At 37.8% G+C, this 23,338-nt stretch overlaps 1 long non-coding RNA gene across 4 annotated transcripts in view; it reads left to right on the top strand.

The window, feature by feature from the left end:
* Positions 1–23,332, top strand: part of LOC112966891 — a 120,218-nt gene extending 96,886 nt beyond the window's left edge. For all 4 annotated transcript variants that reach the window (XR_003253781.1, XR_003253780.1, XR_003253775.1 and 1 more), the window contains 3 exons: positions 12,402–12,522; positions 12,620–12,675; positions 21,489–23,332. This is a non-coding gene — a long non-coding RNA (uncharacterized LOC112966891). The remainder of the gene's footprint in view (positions 1–12,401; positions 12,523–12,619; positions 12,676–21,488) is intronic.
* Positions 23,333–23,338: the final 6 nt, after the last annotated feature.

Raw genomic sequence — 23,338 nt, 5'->3', positions numbered from 1 at the left:
TCCCAGGTGACCCTTAATCCCATTTTAGTATTCTTTTTAGTTCAGGCTACATGGGAGTGATGAATTTATGATTATTTTTTGGTAGTGCCCACAGTATGATAAGCTCTTTTCAAGTACTGAAGAAGAAGAGCTCAGAATTGGCAGGGCAAAAAATGACCAATTGATCTGAACCAAACTCCTGTTCCAGCGAAGTGATGAAAAAAATTCATTCTACAGCAAGGTCAGATTACAAAAATATATCAAGTTAAGAACAGTAATACGGTTCACTTGTCTATCAGGTCAGTGTTCTGGTCCAACAGCCTTGAAAATGTAATTTAATTTAATAGTTTTAAAACTAAGCTTGTACAATTATAACTTCTGTGCTTTGCCTTTATAGCCAGGAGATGCAACCAGTATTTAAAGTGCCCTTTGAAAACCTCAGTATGGAATAATCCAGGGTTGTATCACTTTAGCTGAAACTCTGCCTTTCAGAGTTGCAGTTTCAACAAATGTAGTTCTCAATTTGCTCTTTAAAAGCAAAATTATACTTTATTTCTAGTTCTCACTCGTTAATAGTTCAAACAAATCTGTGCACCTTCAAAAAATGCAAAACGCATTTTATAGGGAACCAAAATATGTTTGTACAATTAGCTTAACTTGTTAATTTCTTCTTTCTTATAAGGAAATATTGGAAAAATTGCAGTGCTTAGTCTACCAAAGACAAGAATGAAGGAAGAATTAACAGCTTTCATCTGCATAAAAGACATCAGCAGAGTGGAGGGAAATCTTCCCCCCCCCCCCCATTTCCCTTGCAAAAGGGTCAAGAAGGTTTGAGTTCAAAAAGGAAAAACACAAGCTATATGTAAGAAAAAAATTCTTAAGAGATTACCCAGAGAAATTAAGGTTTAGCGAAGAAAAAGATAATATATTCCAGAGCATATAATACAAGTACCTTGGGGTTTTGAAGAGGTTAGCTATTTGTCATGATTGACTCAGACCGGAGAATGGTCACTTCCAAGTCTACTTTTCCATGATTTAGAAGTTAAAATACAATGTCTCTGTAATGATTGAGCTGACTTCCTGCAACACCCATACCTTTTCTGCAATAAAAGCACGGTCTGGTGCCTTAGGAAAAGCCATACAGAATACATGCAGAACCACTAGATGCCACTGATGCCATTAGCTCACATGGAGAGAAAATGTCAAATGCTATTTCTGCTTAAAGCAGATGTTCAAAATGTTTGGCAGCACTTTCTAATCCAAGTTGTAGCAGAAGTGTTCTTGTATCCAACTCGGTGCCTCTGGGCTGGAAAACAGYTGGGAAAGTCTCAACAGAAGATATCTTACCCATACAAATGCTGGACTGGTCCATTGAATTTTAACATGCCCATACTGAATGTTTTATTTGAAATCTCTGAGATTTATTTTTGTAACCAAGGATGGCTGTGTTAGTTTTATCCAGTGTGTGTGTTCAGATGTGGAAAGGGATGGATGGCTGTTGGCCTCCCTCTTCATTCTGAAAGGTGGTGGGAAAAACAGGAAGGCAAGAGGCTCAGGGAAGTGGGTTTGTTTCGCCTTTTCTCAGATTAAGCCCACACTCAGTGCCCTCAGGCACTGAAAGTCTTAGAGACTTAATATGCCATAACAGAATCGAGATGGCTGTACATGTAGTCAGTCTTGTTTTCAGATTAATGAACTACATTATTTTAATGTGATACCTAGAGATTAACATTAATCTCATCAATAAAAATTCTGATGCATAATGGAGCTTACAGAGCATATCTTCACATCTCTTCTCAGGAAACTACAACTACTATTTTGTCTTCTGTTTTGTTTTTAATTTTACTCTATAATGCTGGCAATTTTTGAAAATACTATTATTTACTGGTGAGGAAAAATACAATGGGCTGTGATTCAACTAAGAACTACAGAGTAGTTGGCTATCAGCACGTAGATTATGAGCCGTGGAAATCCTTGTCTTTTGCTGATAAGTACATAACTCTTCTTTCTTCAAAAATTCTTAGCAAGTTCCTTGTGTATGGGGTGCTGATGGTCATGTAACAACTCTTTTCCCTTCCCGTGCTTTTCTATTTGATATGTGTCACTGAAATACGTGAATTGCTGGCTATTGTATTCAGCCATACAATAAACATATATTAGGCAAGGATCTACTCCAAAAGTTAGTTTCCATCCAAAGGAAACTATAATGTATTTTGCCAGGGTCAGGAATTTGGGATGAAGGGGAGGACAGGAAGAGAAAAAGCCTTAAACTCGTCAGAGGGTTGAAGAGGAATAAAGTCACTGTGGTGGAAGAGACTTCCTCTGTTGCTAGCCAGTGATGAAAAAAACACGCTTGTTGATGTGTGCAAGTCTCATACCAGGTACAGTGTAATCCAGTTTCTCTGAAGAATATGCCTGTCATGACTGGTTGTTGTCATGGAATGAGAAGGAACTCATGGCCATAGAAGAACAGCTAAGACCTATTCTGTAATATTTTGGATAGGAGCTTAAATTTCACCTGGAATTATTCAGCTATAGCAATAGGTAAAAACAAGTTCTCCACACACTGTAATTTAAGACATTTTGCCATATGTTGTACCACGTGGAGGTTCTTCCACTTTGAACTTCAGATGGGGTGTAACTTTAAATTGTGTTTTGATGCAACTATGGAGTGTAGGCTCTTTTCTTACATGAGCTATTTTTCTATCAGGCTGGAGACCTTGTGCACAAAAACCATTTATGTTTTCTGTTTGTTTCAGTCCTAATTCTTAAAAACAAAAGAGTGCAGATTTTGGAACGCAGGAATTCCTTGCTGCTCTTGGGGGAGGAAAAAAATAACACAATCATCAGTGCAAATGGCTTAGTCACAACTGTGTATGAACTTCCTCATTCTGATCAACTGGATGTTTTTGGTGCCTGGTTCTATGTGAAGTTTAAAAACCAACAAAGTAGTCTAGAAAAGCTCAAGATTTTGCAGGTTGTAGATGATAGAAAACCTGTGATATAGCTATGCAATCAGAATAGTTTGTTTTTTCTTGTTTTCTTTTCTCTAGCTTTTCTGTTAATTAGAAATAGGTCTAGAAATAGGTTTGTAATTGACATACTTTAATCTGAGTTTAGTCAGAATATGTATGCCTGCCTTTTGATAGAGAGCAACTCTGAAGAAATCTTAACAGAAGAAAGGTTAACAGGAAAGCTTACTCAAGCATCTACTCCAATATCTTTGAATGATCTTTATTGCTATGAATTTGAGAGTATCTTACAGGTAACCAGATATAGATTTATTACCAAGGAATAAAAAGACAGAACCATCATTCCAGATATCTTGATGGCTTTCCATCTTGTCTGAGACACCTGGCTCAGTAAAGTTCCTCAGAGGATGCTTAAAAGGTTAGACTTTGCACAAAACACTTTAATTCTATTAAACACTAATTAATTCTATTAAATCTCCCTAGCGGAGTTCTCCTTTTATCCAAAAATCCTTGATGGGAATGGACATTTTAGCTTATTCTCCCCTTTGGGTAAGAAAAAGGGACCTTTAGGGAGGATATTTCAAAAATCTCAAATGCACAGACCAGGTCTTCAGTAATTCTGTAGGGTTTCCTATGCTTCTGGGAGCTGTCAGACCTATAGCTCCTAAGCTGTGCACATGTGAAGCAAATGTTTTGCATCTTGGTATGACTTATGAATATACATTTCTATCCAGAACAGTCAAATTGGGTGGTTCCTTCCTATTTTGAAATTGCTCCCCTTCTTTAGGGAGCCTGGATACATAACCTGGAATAGTGATTTCTGTAACTAGGTATACTGAATACTGAGCATTACTGCACCCAAGTTCTAGTGGCCATGTTTTTATTAAGGTTCTTGGATTGGCTGCATGGCCCATCTTTGGGAAAAGATCTAGGCATATGCTAGTCACTGTCTACATGGGAAGAAAAGCCAGGCAGAAGGTGTAAAATACCTCAAACGGCTGACATGCCTGGATGATTAGGAGAACAGGAGTTTGTAATATAGTCCACTATGTAAGTGAAAATGCAGCCATTATGAACCTGGTTTACAGTTTCTCTGACTGTCAGCTCAGCATCTGAGCCCAAGGAAGATAAATATGTATGAGGGATGCATATACTGCAGTTTAAGAGTGTTACATATATATATGTGTGTGTGTATATCTCTCTCTCTATATATATATATATGTATGTAAGGCAGATGAAGAGATAGAGGAAGCTTGATTAGAAATTAGATATTAAAATTAAATGCCTTCTCTGCAGGAATGACAAACCTCTTGTTCTTATCAAGTTTCAATGTACTGTAAGATATCAGGTTAGTGTCCCAAAGCCCATCAGATCATGAAGATTAATCTGATGACTGATTAATTTCACTTGCATCCAGTTGCTATCAAATAACATAAACACCAGAAGAGCAGACAGAATAAGAGAAAATGTTATTCCTAAGCTTGAGCACATATTGCTTCATGTATGTAAGTTCATTTATTTTTGTAATGGAAAGTACATACAGCCCTTCTGGGATAAATGTGAACCCCTTCCTCCCCGCCGAAAGAAAGCTCAACTTATTTCAGTGACTTGCCATGAAGATGCAGAAGGCAAATCTGTTAAAACACACGTGGATATTTAAAGTGCCTGTTGTCCCTGTACGGGCATAGAGCAGCTTTCATGTGAACATGCCTGTATTTCCTTAAAGAGTGGGAGCAGGCTTTTCAGTGTACACTGCTGTAGAGTCAAGCATCGCTTTACCCTGGCTCTTGTTACATCACACTTCTGTGTTACTCTCCATCTTTATCTATCTTATGATATGGTTATGATGAGGTTGGAGAATGGAGCTATTATGATTAGGTCCTCATATGGCTCAGCCACATCAGTAGGTTGTAAAATGAGAACTATATCTTTCTGTGAGCTCAAAGCAACGTAACTAAAGCTTGGAAAACTGTAAGATGTTCACAATGGTAGGATGAAGCAGAAACAGTTTTTGTTTTGTTTCATTTACCATGTAATTCTTCATTAAAATCTGTTACCACATATTGTTTTTAGCCATGTATTGTATTTCTAGCTATTTATGAGCATAACCTAGTGGTTGTACACCGACACCTGCTCAGTCCTTACTCTCTCTAGATGAGTTGGGGCATGGCTTTGCAAACCTGGGCAGCTGCCTCATGAATGAAGTTTTAAGACTGCCATTCAGCTGTCTTGTTGGGAGCTGAATAACCATTTAAATTCACTGACAAAACTACCACAAAAAAATTGATTTCTTGAGTCATTCACTCATGTGCATATCCTGACAGGAAAAATGTGTAATATTAAATATTAAAATTGTGAAAAGAATCCAACGTTCTTGCGCAAATATAGACTTTCAGATTAAAGCACTAAGTAAATTCTGTAATTTTGGTTAGTATCTTTCTGTACCTCTTCTAAATCTCTCTGCTGAAGTTGGTTTTATTTATTTAATTTACTTTATCTTTAATTTAAGACTAGGGTTGTTAAGTGTCCAAATATGTGTACTCTCATTTTACTTGCATTTTTTTGAGAGAACTGTAAACAGAAAAATAAGGCTAGCTAGCTGAAGTTGAGTATAGTTTGTTTTAGCAAATATCTACAGTATAACTAAACCTGCAATTTGTGTAAGCATTCTTTGTCAGCTTTTATATACCTAACTTAGCAGCAGCATACAAGGTATGGTAGAACTAGCCTCATCATGAATTAATTGCCTGAGTAAGGATTCAGCTTCTTTAGATATTCTTATTAAATTTTATATTGTTGTGTCTTCATTGATTAGAGCAACTAGATTAAAACCCAATCCAAATACATCTAGAGATGCTGCAATTGTGTGTCCCATTTGAGGGTAGACAGAGGAAGGAGTTTTGGAACAGCTATTTTCTGTTGAGTGATCTAATAAGGAGTGATTCTGATCTCTGACTCATCCCCTGTAGGTTATTGTAATACAAATACATAGTTTTAAAAAGTCATCATTTTTGAGCCTGTTTCAGCTGTGTGCTGTGCCAGCTTTCCTTCTTTGTTCTGCTGGCAAATGTAAAAGACTCCTTAATTCACCAAAAAAAAGAATGGGGACCATTACACTACCAGAAATTTCACAGAAGGAACAGAAAGGATCTCCAGCTAAATTAGGGGGCACTAGACCATTTGTTGTTGTTGTTGTTTGTTTCTGGCAAGAGATCAAGGACAAGGGTTTATGACTGTGTGTGTAACTTGATGCACTGTTTCAGCAATATCTGCTGTGAACGGAGGTGTTTACCATCAAACATCTTGCTTTGAATTCAAAATCTTTAATTTTGTAGAAGAAAGAGTTTGAAGAACAATAACTTTCCCTCACCTGTATAACAGTACTTCCTTCTCCAGCTTTTATTTTGCCTAAGGAAGTGTATTAGAATCTATAGCATTGAAGTTGCTATCAGTTACTTGCTCTAAATCTGCTAGCTCATTTCAGTGGATTTTTTTTTTATAATGCAGCCAAAATGGCAGCCAAATTTTTAATATGGCAGCCAAAATCATCATAGCGTTCCGCAAGGCAGCGCTCCAAATCAGTGATTTGTTGCATTTACTGAGTCTCCTACAACAGTGAAGGTTTTTTGTTTTCCCCCTCCCATAGTAGTACAATGTATAGAAACAGAAATATAACAAGTGAAACAGAGGCTGAAGCTGATGAGGCCCATGGTGGTGCTTCCGTCAGTCATGGAAGCACCATTGTTGCTTTCTTGTAATTCCCTATTCCTGTATTTTTTTTTTTTTTGACTAAATTATTTATTTATTTTACAATAAAAACTGGAACCTCCGTTGCTTTACACACAGAGGTCTTTTCTCCCATGGCTATGCTCACTTAACTCCCATTAACTCCTATAGGAGCTGCATGCACATTTAAAGGGGAAAATAGATCCTTTAATAGTTACCAACAACATTCATTTTAAAGCACCAGGTGTGCAGCATGAATCTCACTATCTCAGTCATTTTAATTTTCCTGCCATGCGCTAACAAGCAAACTGTCAAAACGAGAAAGATGCTCATGGATGTTGCCTGAATCTGGACTTTAATAATGAAAAGAAACAGAATTTCAATTAGTGAAGATGACCAACTACTGACTTCAAAATCAAACTGAAGTATTTTGCTTTTCAGTTAGATAGGACTCTAATGTGAGCTGCATTTAAAAACAGCTGTAGAAAGATATATTTCATTCTTTCATTAAGATGAAAGTGATAATTCCTTCTCAGAGGGTTAGTCACAGACCAGAGAAGTCTCTGCCTTAGTGTCTGTGCAATAATTTTGAAATACTTTCTTGGTCCACTCTTTCTTAGCTACAGTAACAGCAGTGCTGCTCTTTACCACTCAACATCATGATAAATGTTGGCAAAAATCACTGAAAAGAGAATGGAAAGATTTTTGGTATGTGGAATTTTAACAAATTGAAGACATCATAATAAATGGTTAGCTTATACTAGAAAGTGTCATATTTCACAAATATGCAACTACAAAAATCTTCCAGTCACTCAGCTTGCCAGGGCTAGCAGACTTTTGTTTTTAGCTAACTCTTATGGTCCCATTCTAGGCAACTCAGAAATGCATGATTTTTGATGGAGTTGAACTGAAGTGTAAAAAGTGTAAGTGCTCAAATTCCTCTTCCTTCCTGCAGCACCTATCTAGATCTCTAGTGAAGAAAGCATTTAAACACAATATAAATACATTCACAGGAAATATGCAATTGCAAGAATTAAGGGKTTTTTTTAAGTGTCTGCACATAGTAAGAAATATAAATATAGCATGGGACAGAGTGCTCAGTATATCTAAGTGTCTATTTTAAATTACATGTACACTTCAAGTCCCTCAGGCCATATTCAGAAAGATATTTATGCATGTACTTGTCACTGAAAATTCTTCTTTGATATCAAGCCCTAAGTGTTTTGAAAATTTTACCTTTATTGGATGCATAGTTGTGTAAATATCAATTTTATATGAAATTATGGACACAGACTATTTTTTATATATTAGTTTTAGCTACTGAATTCACTCAGTGTAGAACCACTAGATGCCACTGTGCCCTAAGGAAGAAAATAAACCGTAGCTTCATAGTCTACTTTAAATCCAGGGCATAAATAATTTTAGAAAGCCTATGCTTACTCAAATAGTGCCATTTCTTTAGGTGTTTTTGTGACCAGACACAGCTACACTGTTGATAAGAACGATTCCCTGAAGCATGGAGCTGAGCTCAAGAGGCTTGAAATACTTTGAGGTGTCACAACTGTATGTGGAGCTGGCGCTAAAAGTTGATTGAGTTTTCAAAGAGGGCGAATCTTCCCCGCACACCGGGACGGTCCCCAGGAACGTTTCTGCCTTGCGTGAGATGGCTGTTGCTGCTGTCCCACTTTTTCTTCCTCCCGGAAGAGAAGGGGACGCATTAGTTGCAACATTGCTGGTCAGGTTCCTGACTTGCCTCTCAGAATGGTTGGTTTTAAACTGACACTGCGGTATTTTTCCATATAAAAAAATGCTGTAGTAACTTAGACATCATAAAATTGTGAAGGAGCCTGCCCCCTTGCAACTACAGTGTAAGCCTCTTGCACTTGCAGAGCTGAATCGCTTGGAAGCAACTGATTTTTCTAGGGCAATAAAGATTGCGTGAAAATACTGGGAAGATTATTGTTTCATAACGTAGGCTGGACAGTAGGAAAAAATGCTTTTGATGACAAGGTGTTTCAAGGGTTGAAATTCTTATTTTCTGGAACCATTTATAATAGGGTAACTGGATGCTTAGAAGGAGAAAAAGTCTTCCTGTATTTCCAGGAGGATGAACTTGCTAATCTAATGGTGCTTTTGTGGCTCTAACTGGTTCTGTAATAGTTGAATTGGGAACAGAATAATAAAACCTGGTTGAAATAGCTCAGAATATTATATCCAATTACATGATCATGAAATATCCACTGACAGTCAAGGAACATGCCAGCAAAAGGGACACTATTTTTTTAACTTCTTAAAACCTCTTATTTTTCTTTTTCTGGGTGAGCTGGACCCCTGGGACAGAGCGTTCTGTCCAGCAGCACAGAACAACCAGAATTTGGTCTCAAAAGGACTCTAATGATTTACCCTGGCAAAGGTTTCTCAAATTCTCTGCAATTTTAATGAGGCCTATGGCCAGAGAGTTGTCTTTCCACTGATGTCTGTATCACCAAACCCTTTGCTGGGTCCTATTTAAAAAGATCCTTATAAAAGATTCAACTGATAGATTGATTAGCCCTAATTTTTTGATAGTAAAAGAAGATTAAGTATTTGGACAGGGGAGTCTAAAAGAAGAGCAAAATATTCCCTACAGTGAGGTAAAGCCCTCTATTCCCACACTGAATATTTTCTTTACAGTGAAGATTTTCTTCTCCCTCAACCATATAACACTATACAATTATTTCTGCCAAAATGCTCAAAAGAACATAATAATAAAGGACTAATTCATGCTTTTGTGCAGAAAGTCTGAATTTTTGTGTAAAAGGGTGGGAACTATAGCACAAAAACCTCTGAATGTTGGGAGTTTAACAAAGCTAGGACCTCAAAGGAGGTACAGTAAGCAGCAAAGTCCCTCAGCAAGGCTGTCAGGCAAATATCCGAGATGAAGGAGGGAGGTATTCCAGCCACATTAATAAGTATGGTAGTCCAGAAAAACACAGGGATGGTAGAATACTGAAATGATTCCTGGTACAGTTACCTGCCCTAGGCATGGAGCTGGGAATGAACAGTGGTATCTGAAAAACACGGAGTGGATGTTAGGGAGCTCAGCTTTATACATGAGGTGCTTCTGTGGGGCTGTACCTGAAATATAGCACCATGTAAGGAAAGGGAATAAACGGTTCTTTTTCTGTGGTGGCTAGGACAAAAATGATAGCATAACTGTAGCATATAGGAAGAATCCTAATGGTAAATACAATGGAGCTCTGGAATGCATTAGTTTGTGTAGGAACACTGTTAAATGTTCATTCCCTGGAGATTTTAAGATCAGGTGAGACATAGCTCTGTCAGAAATGGTGGTAGAATAATTCAGAAGAAGAGACGGATTGCATAACCTCTTGTTGCACCTCCAGTGATGTTTAAGCTATGATTCTATGACTATGAGCAAGAAGAAATACCTGCTGGCAAAAATATGAAGGGAGGATAAGGTCCAAAGATTTATAACTTCAGACTAGATTATAAACTGTGTAGAGTTTAACCTTTGTTTTGAAGGTAAAGATGGCTGCACTCTTTACACCATTAAATGCAAATCATGGATAAGTTTTCTCAAATACTGTTTTGTAGAGGCATGACAGTGAGATGTATCTTTATTTTCAGTTTGCAATACTAGATGCTATAGAAATGAAATTTAACTAGAGTGACATACTACCAAAGCAGATGTATATACACAGTACCATTCCTGTCTGCAACATAGGATATCAGATTTTTTTTTTAATTTTCTTACTTTTAGATGATATACTGTACTGGGTGTATCCTGTCCAGGCACAGATTTAAAAGTACACTGCAAAGGACTGTAATCCCTCTCCCTCTCCTTCGTTATTACTAGATGTTTGTGATAGCTCAGCTTCACATCCCCACCTTTCTTCTTACATTTGTATCAGTACCACAGTTGTCCCTGAGCTTATCTTTATCTTTCTTTTTTGGTCAGGAGACATCAATACAGCTGTATGAATATGGTGTGTGTATTGAAATGACATTTATGCATTGCAGAATGTCAGAAATATTCTGTTATTACAACATCTTTTCTCTTCAGAGAAATTTCCTCAAAGGTGAATGTGTTTCTCTCGTGTCTGGCTGCTGGAGCATTTTAGTGTAGCCTTCTGTGACTTTTTGTTTTTCTGAGCCTCAAAGTGACCTACATGACAAGGAAATAAAAGCCCTGAAGTATTGAGACTCCTCTATCACAATGCAATGGTAGTTTAGGACTGAATTTCATCAAAGTTGGTATTCAGGGAAAAGAAATCACTGGCTCTCTCCCCATAATTAAAAATGACAAAAAATATTTGAGATCTGAATGAAGGAAGGAATGAGATACTAGCAGGAGAGAGATCAGCCTAGAAGACCATAATTCTTCTTCAAAGTTTCAATACATATCCCTACCACTGTTAAATATCCCCCCTTGTACATGCGTATCCACAACAAGCTATGAGTATTCTCAGTGTCTCATCTCTATTTTGTGATGAATTTGTTAGTCTATCGAGGCTGTCTTACTCTGTGCTTTTATATGTTGTTCTGATTTAGTAAGGCTCTGCTTTCATCCACCTTCATGATATTTTTTTCAATGACAGACTAGTTTATGGAAACTCCTGTGCGGTTGTTTAGGAGGAAGGCTCCATGGATGTCATTAGGAAACCCACACACATAACACAAAATTTTAAAATGTAAATGTTATAGAGGTATCAAGGACTTGGTTGCATGCTGAGATTCAATAGATAGAGCTGTTTAAAATGGCAATATCCTGCAGTAAGAGGAAATCTGTGCCTTGGGCTCTTGAACACTCAAGCACACTTTTTTTCTGTCCTTTGCTTGTTTCTCTATCAATTTGTAGCTAAGTGGTTCTGCTGTCAAGACACTGTAATGAAAATAAAACCTATGGCAGACAGTGCTATTCAGCCACAGACTACTCACCCTGTTCCTAGATGCTGCAAAGGTGTTAAGCCAAAAATACATCTTGGGCTTTTTTTCTTTTCTTTGAGTTAAAGATGCAAATGAAACTCTGTTGTCAATACATTATGAGGAAAAATCAAATACCTTGCCAAGTTCTCTGCATGTCCAGTTTCCTCCAGGCACATAAAGTATTAAATAAAAGTAATACGCACAGAAGTCTTCTATTTCTCATTACACTTTTAATTCAGAATGTTTAACATATTTGCAAAGTCTGTTGAGTCCTGGAAATATTATAGCAAGTTGTAAGTGATCCATGGAAAGAATTTAGAATTCAGACTTTAGTTGTAGCTATGAAGCCTAGTCACCCCAAAATCTCAACATCCCGTGGTACAAATACTGGAAAAAAAGCATGACTTTGTTTATAAGGGCTATTCCTCAGGCACCTGGTCAGACAACCAGGTAACAGAAGCATATACTGAAATAATTCAATTCTAAACACTGTTCAAAAAATGGACAAAATCTACCAATATGTGTTAAATTAATTTTAAAGAGCTTTTGGGAAATCTTTTCTTTCTCTGTTTAAAGAACTTCTTAAATCAACTTGACTCGTTGAGGGATTTTTGTGTCTGATAGCATTTTGTAGTCTTGCTCATAAAGTTTTTCTGCAGATCTAGTTAGGATATTAATCAAATAAATCGACCAATTAACTAACATTTTTATTCCAAGCAATGAAAACTCTTACGCAAAATTTTGGGGCTCTTCAGATGTTTTTTTTCTCCTTTAATTCATACCTTTCCTTTCAAGATTGTGACATCTTGCTTGTGTCACTCTGGGCAAGGGGACCTTCACCATCCAAACCATGAATGAACCAGAGTTCACTGCAAATCTCTCTACTCCCATGAACAGTTTTCCTTCCAGCACAGAGGTGAGTTTGCCACCTGTAACAGGGTGTAGAAAGTGCTTTTAAGGCCCCCAATTTATATATATGTATTAAAATCCTCAAATACTTTTCTTGATTTCAGATGCACTATTTGAAAACATGTTTTGAGGGTATGATAATTTAGCTCATGGAAAGCGGGTAAGTTTATCATGGAATTTTGTTCACAAGTACAGTCACTGAGTAAATAGGATTCAGATTGCTATGATTAGCCATTTGGGTGTGCATTTATTTACTTTGGGTAATGCAGTTGCAGTAACTTACTTCAGAATATCACAGAATAAGTATGTGGTAATATAATAAAAGTAGGTAAAATAGTGCCTGGTTAGGTAGATCTGCTGTCCTATAGCACAAGAACAATGGGGTCTTTTAGTGTGATTAAAAGGAAATCTATAACACTATTTTTTTTCACTTAGAATACTGTGACAAGATGTCACAAGGCCAAAAATTTAATTCATAGAGGGCTGAATATTTATGAAAGTTTTCATTCTGCTAGCATGTATTTAGTGGAAGGCATATTAAGTATTTTGTCAGGGTTTAAGCCAATGTCTGTAAAAAATCAGGAGGAATTCTGACATGGTCAGCAAATTATTCCTGGACTCTTTCTGAATATATGAAAGAGGTAATACTGGTCACTCATGGAGATAGGATACTGGACTAGATTGTCTTGGGTTTGGTCCAACTGGGAAATCCCATATTTCCCATTAAATATTCAGTTGAAAAACTTAACAAATGCTTTGTCAAATTATTGAAGAAGGAGGAAGAGAGGTGAGATTTACAGAGTGGAGACTATGCGTAGATATATAAAAACTAGAATGTCCATCAGCTTGCCTACTGCAGCAATTTAATTTTAAAAGTGCAGATTTTAATCAAGTGAGATAGCAATTTGATTTATATGTGGCATAAACTCTTCTTAGTCTTAAGATCTGAAAGATACTCAGAGTTCATGGGGACAATCCCCTGTAGTTTTTTCTCATGCAAAAGTGCAATTGACTGAAATGAGTGCATTGGCAGAGAATATAACTTTTTTCAGATCTTAAGTTTAGCAGAAAAGAAGAAATATCTATTAGGCAGATGCTATGGCAAGAACAACCAGACAAAAATATTTTGCAATACTAAAAAAATGGTTTTAAAACTATCTGAGAGCTGAGATACAGTATTTCAGTTAATATTAGCCTTTTTAGGAGAAATTCACCAGATAGTTAAAGCAAGCAATTGCAGGAATCTCAGGTCAAGAAGTGGGTTCCTGGTATTATGCTTGATGGACTCTCTGCAACAGCTAACTGACCCAGATGACGATACTCAAAGTGGTATGCGAAGCGGTGAAGTGGCGGCAACTGCTTCCTAGCTTCTCTCTGTGTAATGTTTTTGTCACAAGCTCTGGAGTTCTTGCTTTTGAGTAATAGCCAGTGGAGGAGTTTGTCTAGCGGCATGCTGAATCTAAGTAAATGTAATGGAGAGACATCTTGTCGTGAAAGCTCATGATAAGCTTTGTGTTTTATTACCAGTTCAGTCACGAACTTACTGGGAGAAACCAACTTTTTGGATCTCCCCTGATCCCAGCCCTGAAGAAAGTGATGTGTTCCTAGTGAGTTATTTTGCAAAGGGATGAGGGAGATTTCATCCACAGGGGGATTAACAAGTGTTTTGAGGTTTTTTAGAAGGCAAATTAAAATTGAAAAGGGCATATATTTTGATATTTACAGGTGGAGTTTCAGAGGGAGGGGCATCTAGATCAGGTAACAGGTAACACAGTACCAGAGGAATAAAAGAGAAGAAAGGAGAAGGGCTTTTGTAGATTGGCATAGGAAATAAGTAAATAAACCAGCTCTTATTTTGCAAAAACTGATTTCTAAAGAAGAAAGAAAATGGAGAACTCACTTTAGAAACATTCGTAACAAACTTTAATAACTGTAAATCTTTCATGATACGTCTGGAAAATTTCTGTACAATAACTGTATCCCTTTATGCTGTTGTTCATAGGATTTCATTATTAGATAAGGGAATATATTTGAATTCAGCAATACATAGTACGTGAAATCTTACATTTTGAAACAAACTGTATACCACAATGAAGTAATACTTTTTTTTCTGTTTTATTGAGAAGGTTTCTTTGAAACTGTTCTTTAGTTTTCTGCTTCCTTTCTCTTCATTTTCTTCCTTCATAAATATATTCCGGCTTCGCTTTTGTTCTTCTGAACTATTGTCTTGGTTCCTAGTGATAAGGCTGGTATCAAGCTAACAGTGTCTTCAAGAGCATCCCAGGAGACTGTCAAAGCAAAACTAAACTGTGCGGACGATGGGGCTTCCTGATGCCTCATTTAGTTGAATGGATTTCTGTTTATCCTTTCATCCTCTGATAGTCGCTTCCTCGTTTTCTCTGCTAACACGTTAAAACTGAAGGAATTATCAGGAACTGTGCAGGAAAGGACTGTATGATAATTTATTTTTATATAAATACACACACACGCACACGCGTGTGCAAACACACACTGTCTCCCTTGCTTTTAATGTCAAACTGATCCTATGAGTTCAAAGCACATCTTAAGTRCTTTCCAAATTCAATAAGCTACGTTATTTCTGAACAGAATGTTTAGTATAATTGAGACACAAATGATTTTGCTGGCAAGCTATTGTGACTGCTGCACACATCACACCTGAATAAAATGCATAAAAATAAGGACTACGAAATCTAAGTTCCCAGCCATAGACATATATTCCTTTACCTGTAGACATTCACCTTACTATTCACAGCACTACTGTTCACAGAGCATATCTGATAATCTAACCTTCTTCAAGCAAGTTTTCTGCACATGCTTTTGTGCTCCTTTCTTCCAAACTAGAACACATGGGATAAAATAATACAGAGTTCTCAGAAGATACTTCTTGGATCCGGTTAACCTTTGCCAGGTTTTGCACTACTCGTACATGAAATATCAAATAGATCTAAGCCATTTGACCATATGCTTTTTTGTTTGTTTAGATTTATGTGTTTTGCTAGGTGGACAAGAATGGTTTATGGCATAAATTGTCCAGTCTTTGGACCGGGAGGGAAAATCCCAGAGAGCAGAGAGACACAAAGTCTCGCTGAAGTTGAGAGAACAAATAAATCAGTATGAGGAAGTGTCTTTGGAATAGCCACCTAGTGTGGTGTTGCAGCACCCTGGTGTGCTACCATCTGGGAGAGTTCAAATAAGCTGTAAATCCCAGGCCCTCCAGGCTGTGGGAGGCCGGTTTGGAGAATTACATCTTTTGTTTCTTGGGAGGTAAAGTAGAGGCTGGCTAGTTGATGCTATAAGCATTCCCTGCTGGCTGATCAACATCAGACAGAAGAGTTTTCTTAACCTTTAGCTAAAGATAAGGCCAAAATGACAGACTATGTTTAGAACAGTGAGAAAGAACTTACTAAAATAGAGGAGAGAGATGATAGAAGAATTTCATGCTAGCCAAAGATGGGAACACCTCCTGGCAAAAAGACTAAGATTTTTAATATGATTTAGGTTCTGCTATGCTGAACACTAGAAGTCCTAAGGACCAGTTTTTTAAAGGAACTTAGACATTTAAGCTGAGGTCAAATAGAGACACTGGACACCTTCATATAGGTTTCAAAGTACTTAAAAAATCTAGCCTGTAGTCCAGCAGGGTGATTCTGTGAAACAGCTGGGCACAAAGACAGACTGTATGGAGATGCTTTGGGAGTGTGAAGGACAATTCATCCTGATTGTTTCTAAGGACTGAATAGGCAATGAAGATCCATGCAAATGGATCCAGCCAGGAACTAGCTAGAGATAACCAGCACAAAGTACAGAGTACAGGAGTGTATCTGAACTGCTGAAAACCTCTGACGTGGTGGTTAGTGTCCACTCAGAATCCAGAAGCAGTTTTGACAATAGGTGCTTAATACACCTGGGTACCTCTTTTTAAAATGTAGCTATAGCTTATGGAGATAGTGATGCTGGAGTGCCTTTCATACAACTGCTTATTYTTTAGGATATTTGTCCAGAAACTGGAAGACGTTGGCTCAGGACTTTCTTTTCCAGAGACAGTTAAAACCCACTTCACAGGAGACAGCCTTAAGCACCAAGCTCCAGGATGGCCTGTGAACAGCTTACATTTCTTTTGAAATTTGGCCACTGCCAATTCAGGAATGCAAGAGCAGTCAGGTTAGAAAGAGAGCAAGCAAAAGAGCATAAGCTTGGCATGATATCAACATCCCTATCAGGTTAGGAATTCCACGGGCTTACCTAGGTTTGGGTGGCCTTCCAACTCACCTATGGATACCCTTGGATCTTAGGTATTTAGCTCCTCAGATGAGAGTGCCTCAGAGAATGTATGGAAGCCTAACTTTGCATGTAGGAAAAGTTGCTATTCAAAATGAAAGCACTGAGTTCATGCAGGCAGCTGACAGGTTTTGCAGTTACTGGAAAAAGGAATCTCTAGACTGCATATTCAATATTCATTGCCAATATTCATGGTAAGGTCTCTTTTTAGCTTCTCTGGATCTCATTCTATGTGTACTTGCTGAATTCATTTCCTTCCTGCTCTCTGGACCTTTTAACTTGTCTGAAATACTTTTTACTTCTTGCTTCCATCAAAAAGCAAAACCTGGTCTGAAATTGTGCCCCAGATTTTGTTTCTCTGGCAGCTTTGAATTTTTGCTGGGATAGGAAAATTAACATTCTCTGTAGAGAAAAGTATCTGGAAAGATGGCATCTACCTTCTCCCTTGGTTCTCAAAGCTAATAGGAATGTAACAGTCATCTGTTTAAGATAAATCACCAATATGGCTCTACAGGGGAGAAACTCAAGCAGTGCTGTGTGAAACAGAGTCGTCAATTCACCAGAGATCCTCACTTAGGTTTATCTTTCATTTGAGTGCTCTTTTCTACCCCCTCATTTCCCAGTATGTGAACTGCTTATTAGAAGAAGTTGTGGCAGAGCAGAGGTGTCAGAAGATATTCAGACAGGCAGACACATAGCTGGCTGTGTATAATAGTTAGCATTGTGTGACAGGAAGATGGGCATTAGTATGAGATCAGAAAAGCCATAGAGCACTAGAAGAATACCAACTTCAAAACTAGTAATAGTACAAAACAAATAAAGGGGAGAATGTGATTAGAGAAAGCATTTTCTGGGAATCAGCTTTCAGACTTGCAGCAACTTTAGCCGTGTGCTTGCCTTGTATTGATAGCACCTCATTCTAACCAGTGACTTAATGTGAAAGAGCACACAAGTGACGCTAACTGTAGTAGCAACATTGTGGAGCAGAACTGCTTTGATGACCCACAGCCTGGGGCAAGCAGATGCCCTCAACCACCTGGCAACTTCAGGACTGAAATGTTTCTGAGAGGTTTAAGCTGCCACTGGAAAGTGTTGAAACAAAAGTAGTTAAAGTAAACATTACAACCTCTTCCCCTCTGTTTTTCAGAGTAATGTAGAGATAACACAGTACTGACCAAGTGCTAAATGTTTGTACTGCATCTTTGTTTTGATTTTCAGAGAAAACACCTTGTGAATTAAAAATACTATGAATAGTTCTGATATATGCCCTTTGAGAGTTAAGGTGCTTTTTGTGTGCGGCATAATTTGGTGCTAATAGCAATGGATAATGTTAATTACAAACCCAGGACAGATCTGTAGTCTTACTAGAGAAAGCAGGGAGCACATGCTCCGTCTCTAACACTCACCATTTCACCAATGCATTCACCTTTGCATTCCTGTCTGATAGGTTAGATCAAATTAGTGATGCAAAGTCTAACACAATCCATGAAAGGGTTTAAATACCTAAGCTGTGATGTAAGATGGATTTTTTGCTAGTCTGTAAAATTTAGATCCTCAAAATTCCTGCCTGTTTTACAAGCAGACCTAAAAATAGCAAAAATTTCTGTTCACCTGTTTTTGACAGGTCTTTACACAGCTAATGCTCTGTTTCTAAATGTACCTCAAAGTATTTTTCTCATGATTGTGCTGAGCAATTCAGTTCTTAAATGCTGTTGGGATCAACACATTAGGCATTTCCCTACCTAAAGGACAGGATTTGAAAGGTGGTTTGCAGAGCACAGACTGAGGTCTGCACAAGGCACAGCAGTCCTGGCAGTTTTCTAATGACAAAGCCTGGCTACGTTCCCTCAGATCAACTGCACAATACGTCCAACACCTCCRAGGCACACTGAACTTCTCTCCGTGTGGCAGAAGGAGTCTGCTAACGTGCAGTGACCATTTCCTCTGACAGGGCTTTTGGAGACCAAAAATCCCAGACATGGGCCCCCCCCAAAAGCAATATGGCAATATCCATTAATAGGCAGAAAGTGGAAATCTGTTGTTAAAAGCAACCATGTTGACAGGGGTTTAAATCCTAGTGGGGTTCTGGGCTCCCACTTTGAAATGGTCTTGGGCACAGGGGCTGGTGCCTAAGATCTGTCCCTCTGGTTTTGCACGGAGAGGTACCAAGTACCCTCATTTGCAAGCAATTGAATTAGTGGATTGTTTTGCTTCTGTGTTTTCCCTGAAAGCATGAGAATCAACTCTAGATTTCAAAGTGTCCGCTTTCTCACATTAAAACAAATGTGTTCTCTGTACTGGGAACAAGAAAGTTAGGGCAGAGGAAATTGAATTAGAAAAGCAGGTAGCAGCTGAGAGCAGAAAGAGTGCATTGATCGAATCTGCAAATCTACAGCTAACTCCCAATTACACCCAGACTACCCACCATCCCCTAGGATTTGTAAACAAGCATCAATTTTGTAAAGAAACATAAAAACAGAAACATGTTGAAACTTTAGGCAGATTCCAAGACTCACGAATTTGACAGATGATCTAGAAGTAGTGGAGCCCAGATCTCACACTTCTGTTAAAAAAGCCAGACTCCCAGCTGGTGTATCCTGGCACAGCTCCACTAAAATATGATATATCCCAGCTGGGAGTCTGTCCTTCTGAGTAAGCCCATGTGCATTTTATAACACTACTCAGAATGATTCCCTGCAACATTCTCTCTAGTGTCTTACCTCATTTTTTTCTAAGAAGAAGTTCAGATGAGATGTTAAATAAGTACACCCCTTGGCTCAGTTGCTGTTGTTTTCTTCTAATCTCTGATATTAAATTTAAGTGATGCAATTTATTATTTGAGAGTAATTTAAGAACTTCCTCTTTTTCCCAGAGCAATCATTAAGCTGCAAATCCTGATATTAAAAAAAAAGAATTAAAATAAGCAAATGGCTTGTTTACCCTGTTATCAGTGCTCATAATGCTTATTATGAGCAAAATTGAAACACAGCTGATAAGTAAATTCAAAAATTTTCAAGAATGAAAAAAATATTATGAGCCCAGATTTAATATTACAGAAAAAGAAAGGAAAAAAAACCCAAGAATTTTATTACAAAAAATCAGTTACAAAAAAATTATAGTGTTTCAATAGTAATAATAATACAATTAGAATTGTTATACACACACTCTTAATTTCTACCCCTCTGTCTGGTGTTCCACTTTCCCTCTGAATCCTAAGCTTGATGGTGCTGGTCTTCCCCAAGCAAGGGAGGGGTGTTTGCAGCACTCTGCCAGGTTCTCTGCTGGGAAGACTGTGCTGTTGGTGGGGTTTCTTTTTTCTCCTCGCCTTTCTTATTTTTTGATTCATCTGGGAATATTTTTGTATGTTTTCTAACATGCCTTTACATTTTGCTCTTTCTTCATTGGTCTGCAAATCCATGTTACATCCACATTTACCATGTATGGGGTGTTTTACCTATATTAGAAACTTGTTCTTTGCTCTCTTTGTTACCGCAAACCTCGCTCTGTCTAGCTCCAGGTCTGCATTTCTTTAACTGACCACTGATGAGTTGTCTGTAGCCGTGCGGTTCCCGGTGCTAGCCTGTGCCCTGTCTCTTATCATCCCACACCTGTGCTCCTCCTTACCACAGCTGGTGTCTCTGCTTCCCAAGGCCTCCGCTATTATACCAGGCTGCATTCCTCTGCACTGCATCACCGAGTCATAAATCTCTACGTTACACTCATAAATATCTCATTCTATACAAAATAGCTATTTGTTACTCCTAGCTACATAAAAACTATGATTATGCTATATAAAGATAAGCAAAAGTAAGATAAATTGGCCACAGCCACCTGGTCATTAGGAAAATTGCTGTTACAGCTAAAGTGAGTAACAACAAAGCTCCAGGCAGGTCAAGATGAGACAAAGCAAGCCTGACCGGACTCAGTCCTGAGGCCTTGGAAACTCAGCCCAAAGCCTGTGGACTGTTACTAGCAAGAGCAATATTCCATTTCCTGGGCTACAGGGCTACAATAAATATCAGTTCAGAAAGGTAGAGCATTGCCAATAGTAATGGTGAAGCTTTCAGGTAGAAATATGACTTTCAAACTAGCAATATACCTTTAACTTCAGGCCTTTTCCTCATTGCATTATTATCCATTAACAGAGATGGTAAATAATTCTTTTTCATTATTACCTTGAAAGTATGTATAGCCTGTGATCGTGTATCTCACATGGGTGTTCTCTGTTTCTAGAGTACATAAATTTAAAGTCTGTAATCTCTGCTCAGACATTTTATGTGAATCATGTTCACTTTCCTTATTGTTTTGAATAATTTGGGTACTAACTGTGAAGCGCATGTAACCGAGTAGATTTGATTTTGTTTCTTTGAACAGCTTTATAACCCCAAGAATATTTATAATTTAGCTACTTGCAAGAAGGAAACCATTTGTATGAACTAATTGACAATAGTGATTTCACTGCGCCTCAGAGAATAACCTTACAATATTTGCTCATAGGTTTTGGTTGCTGACACCTTTCTGCCTAAAGACACCTAGATATGACAAGGTTTTGCATCAAGCCTACTGCCTATTTCAATTATTCTTTCTTTTATATTATTTCTTTTACAATGCTTTTCTATTTCAGCATCATCTCCACTTTATTTTTCTGTCATTCTTGATTATGCTATCTTACAGGGTAGGATCCAAGCACGTTGCTGCTCTGATGAGCCGAGGATCTGTGGAGAGCTGAGATCAGCATTAGCTTCTAAACCCTTCACTCCTTCCAGTTTTCAGCTTACCTGATAACATCTTGAAAATCTTCCATCTCTCAGACAATCCTGGTGCTTTCTGCCAAAAGCCTTTTTTTGAGGCATAGGCAAACAACTGGCCTCCTCTTGAAAGTTTTGAAGAGATTCCCATCAATTCTGGCTGGTTTTGGATCAAACTCTATAAGAAAAACATTTTCATGTTTAGTTAGTTTCACATTTATAGACAGTTTATAAATTTCTAATTACAAATAAAAGCTTATTTTTCCCCTCCAGTCTAAATGGCACCAGAATTAATTGAAATTTGTAAAACCCCATCAAAATATTAAGCTAATTAAAGTGAGGCGTGGAGGTTTTAAGCATGCTAGCTTTTGCCATGCTGTTGATGACAGTACATTAGCTGGCTCATAGGATGACATGAGACAATTTTCTGTGTTTATTTTCTGTCCCTTTGCTGCCTCATGAAGTGCTTCCCCTGTAGTCTGCTCAGGATGAATGTCTTCTGCACTTTCCATAACAACATTCATACAAATCATAGCAATTCTGTCAAAACACTGAATTAATACCTTGCATAAAGTAGCTTTTGTGTGTTGTAAATATGTGCAGCCATGAAATTTTGACACCGGATTATGGTGTTATATTTTCCATTTGAGAACAGCATGACACCAATTTGAACAGAATATATATATGTGTGTATATATATAAAAATATATATATAATATATGGAACAATATAATAATGTGGGATGTGGGTCAAGTGAAATTTGCCCTATGATTATAAATGTAGTGAAGATGTCCTCTCTGACACAGCTGAACTCCCCTTCCCCCTTACCTATGTTGACATATTTGTCAGTGATATTTAATTGTAAGTAGGGGAGTGAAAGTATTGCAATGATTTCATAACTTCTGACTTTTCTGTAACATAAGCCCCGATCCTTCAATTAGTTCTATTGAGACGAGTCCCCAGACTCATCATATCCATTGGGAAAGGTAGGAGAAATCCATATTAGGCTTGATTTCAGTCTGGAATTCTAGATATTTTAACCAAGTATTGAACATTTAAGAACTACAGAAAGTTTGCTCTCTATATTTTTCTACACATGCTGTAATAGATTTGAATGTTATTCAGCTATAACATAATTGAGCAAATAAATACTCTGTTGGAAAAGCTATACATTTTATCTTAGCACAAAAGTTTCAGAATTTAATTTTCCTGAAGCTGAATAACAAAATAGCATGAAGGAGATGAGACAATTTGAGAATATAAGAACATAGTCATTACCAACTGGGTTCACATTTGGGGAAAGTCAGCATAGCTTATATCAAAGCCTGCACAATGTCAATTCAGTGCTGAATTTGCAGACTTAAAAGGCCTAATACTCTGCCTGACTTTTGTTCAGTTCAACAGAAGTTTGACTGAGTGCAGGCAGAAAGATAAGGCCTGAAAGAAGTGATAACTCACTAACTATAGCCTGCCAGCCGTTCCTGTCAGTAAACAAGATCTTCTCTTTAAACTTAAAGATGAGGATCGTCTGAGTTTGTTCCTGTCCGTGCATTACACATGACATGGTTGTCTTGATTTCCAGTTGTGATAGGTAATAATTTGTTACATCAACTTGTGAAGTGATTTTACCATGAAACTAGGTGCTAAGTACCGGCTATCACCACAGTGATTGTACTGAGTCAGCAGAGCGATATTGTATTGTGAAATGTATGCGCGCGACCTGAAGGGCACCACGTACAACGCAGAGGAAGACGCCAGCTTTCATCCCGACCCCCC

This window comes from Apteryx rowi, unplaced genomic scaffold, assembly GCF_003343035.1.
Source record: "Apteryx rowi isolate R43461 unplaced genomic scaffold, aptRow1 scaffold_104, whole genome shotgun sequence".
In the NCBI taxonomy this organism is placed as follows: domain Eukaryota; kingdom Metazoa; phylum Chordata; class Aves; order Apterygiformes; family Apterygidae; genus Apteryx; species Apteryx rowi.
The sequence above is the reverse complement of the archived record's forward strand: the minus strand, read 5'-3'. Positions and strand labels throughout refer to the sequence as shown.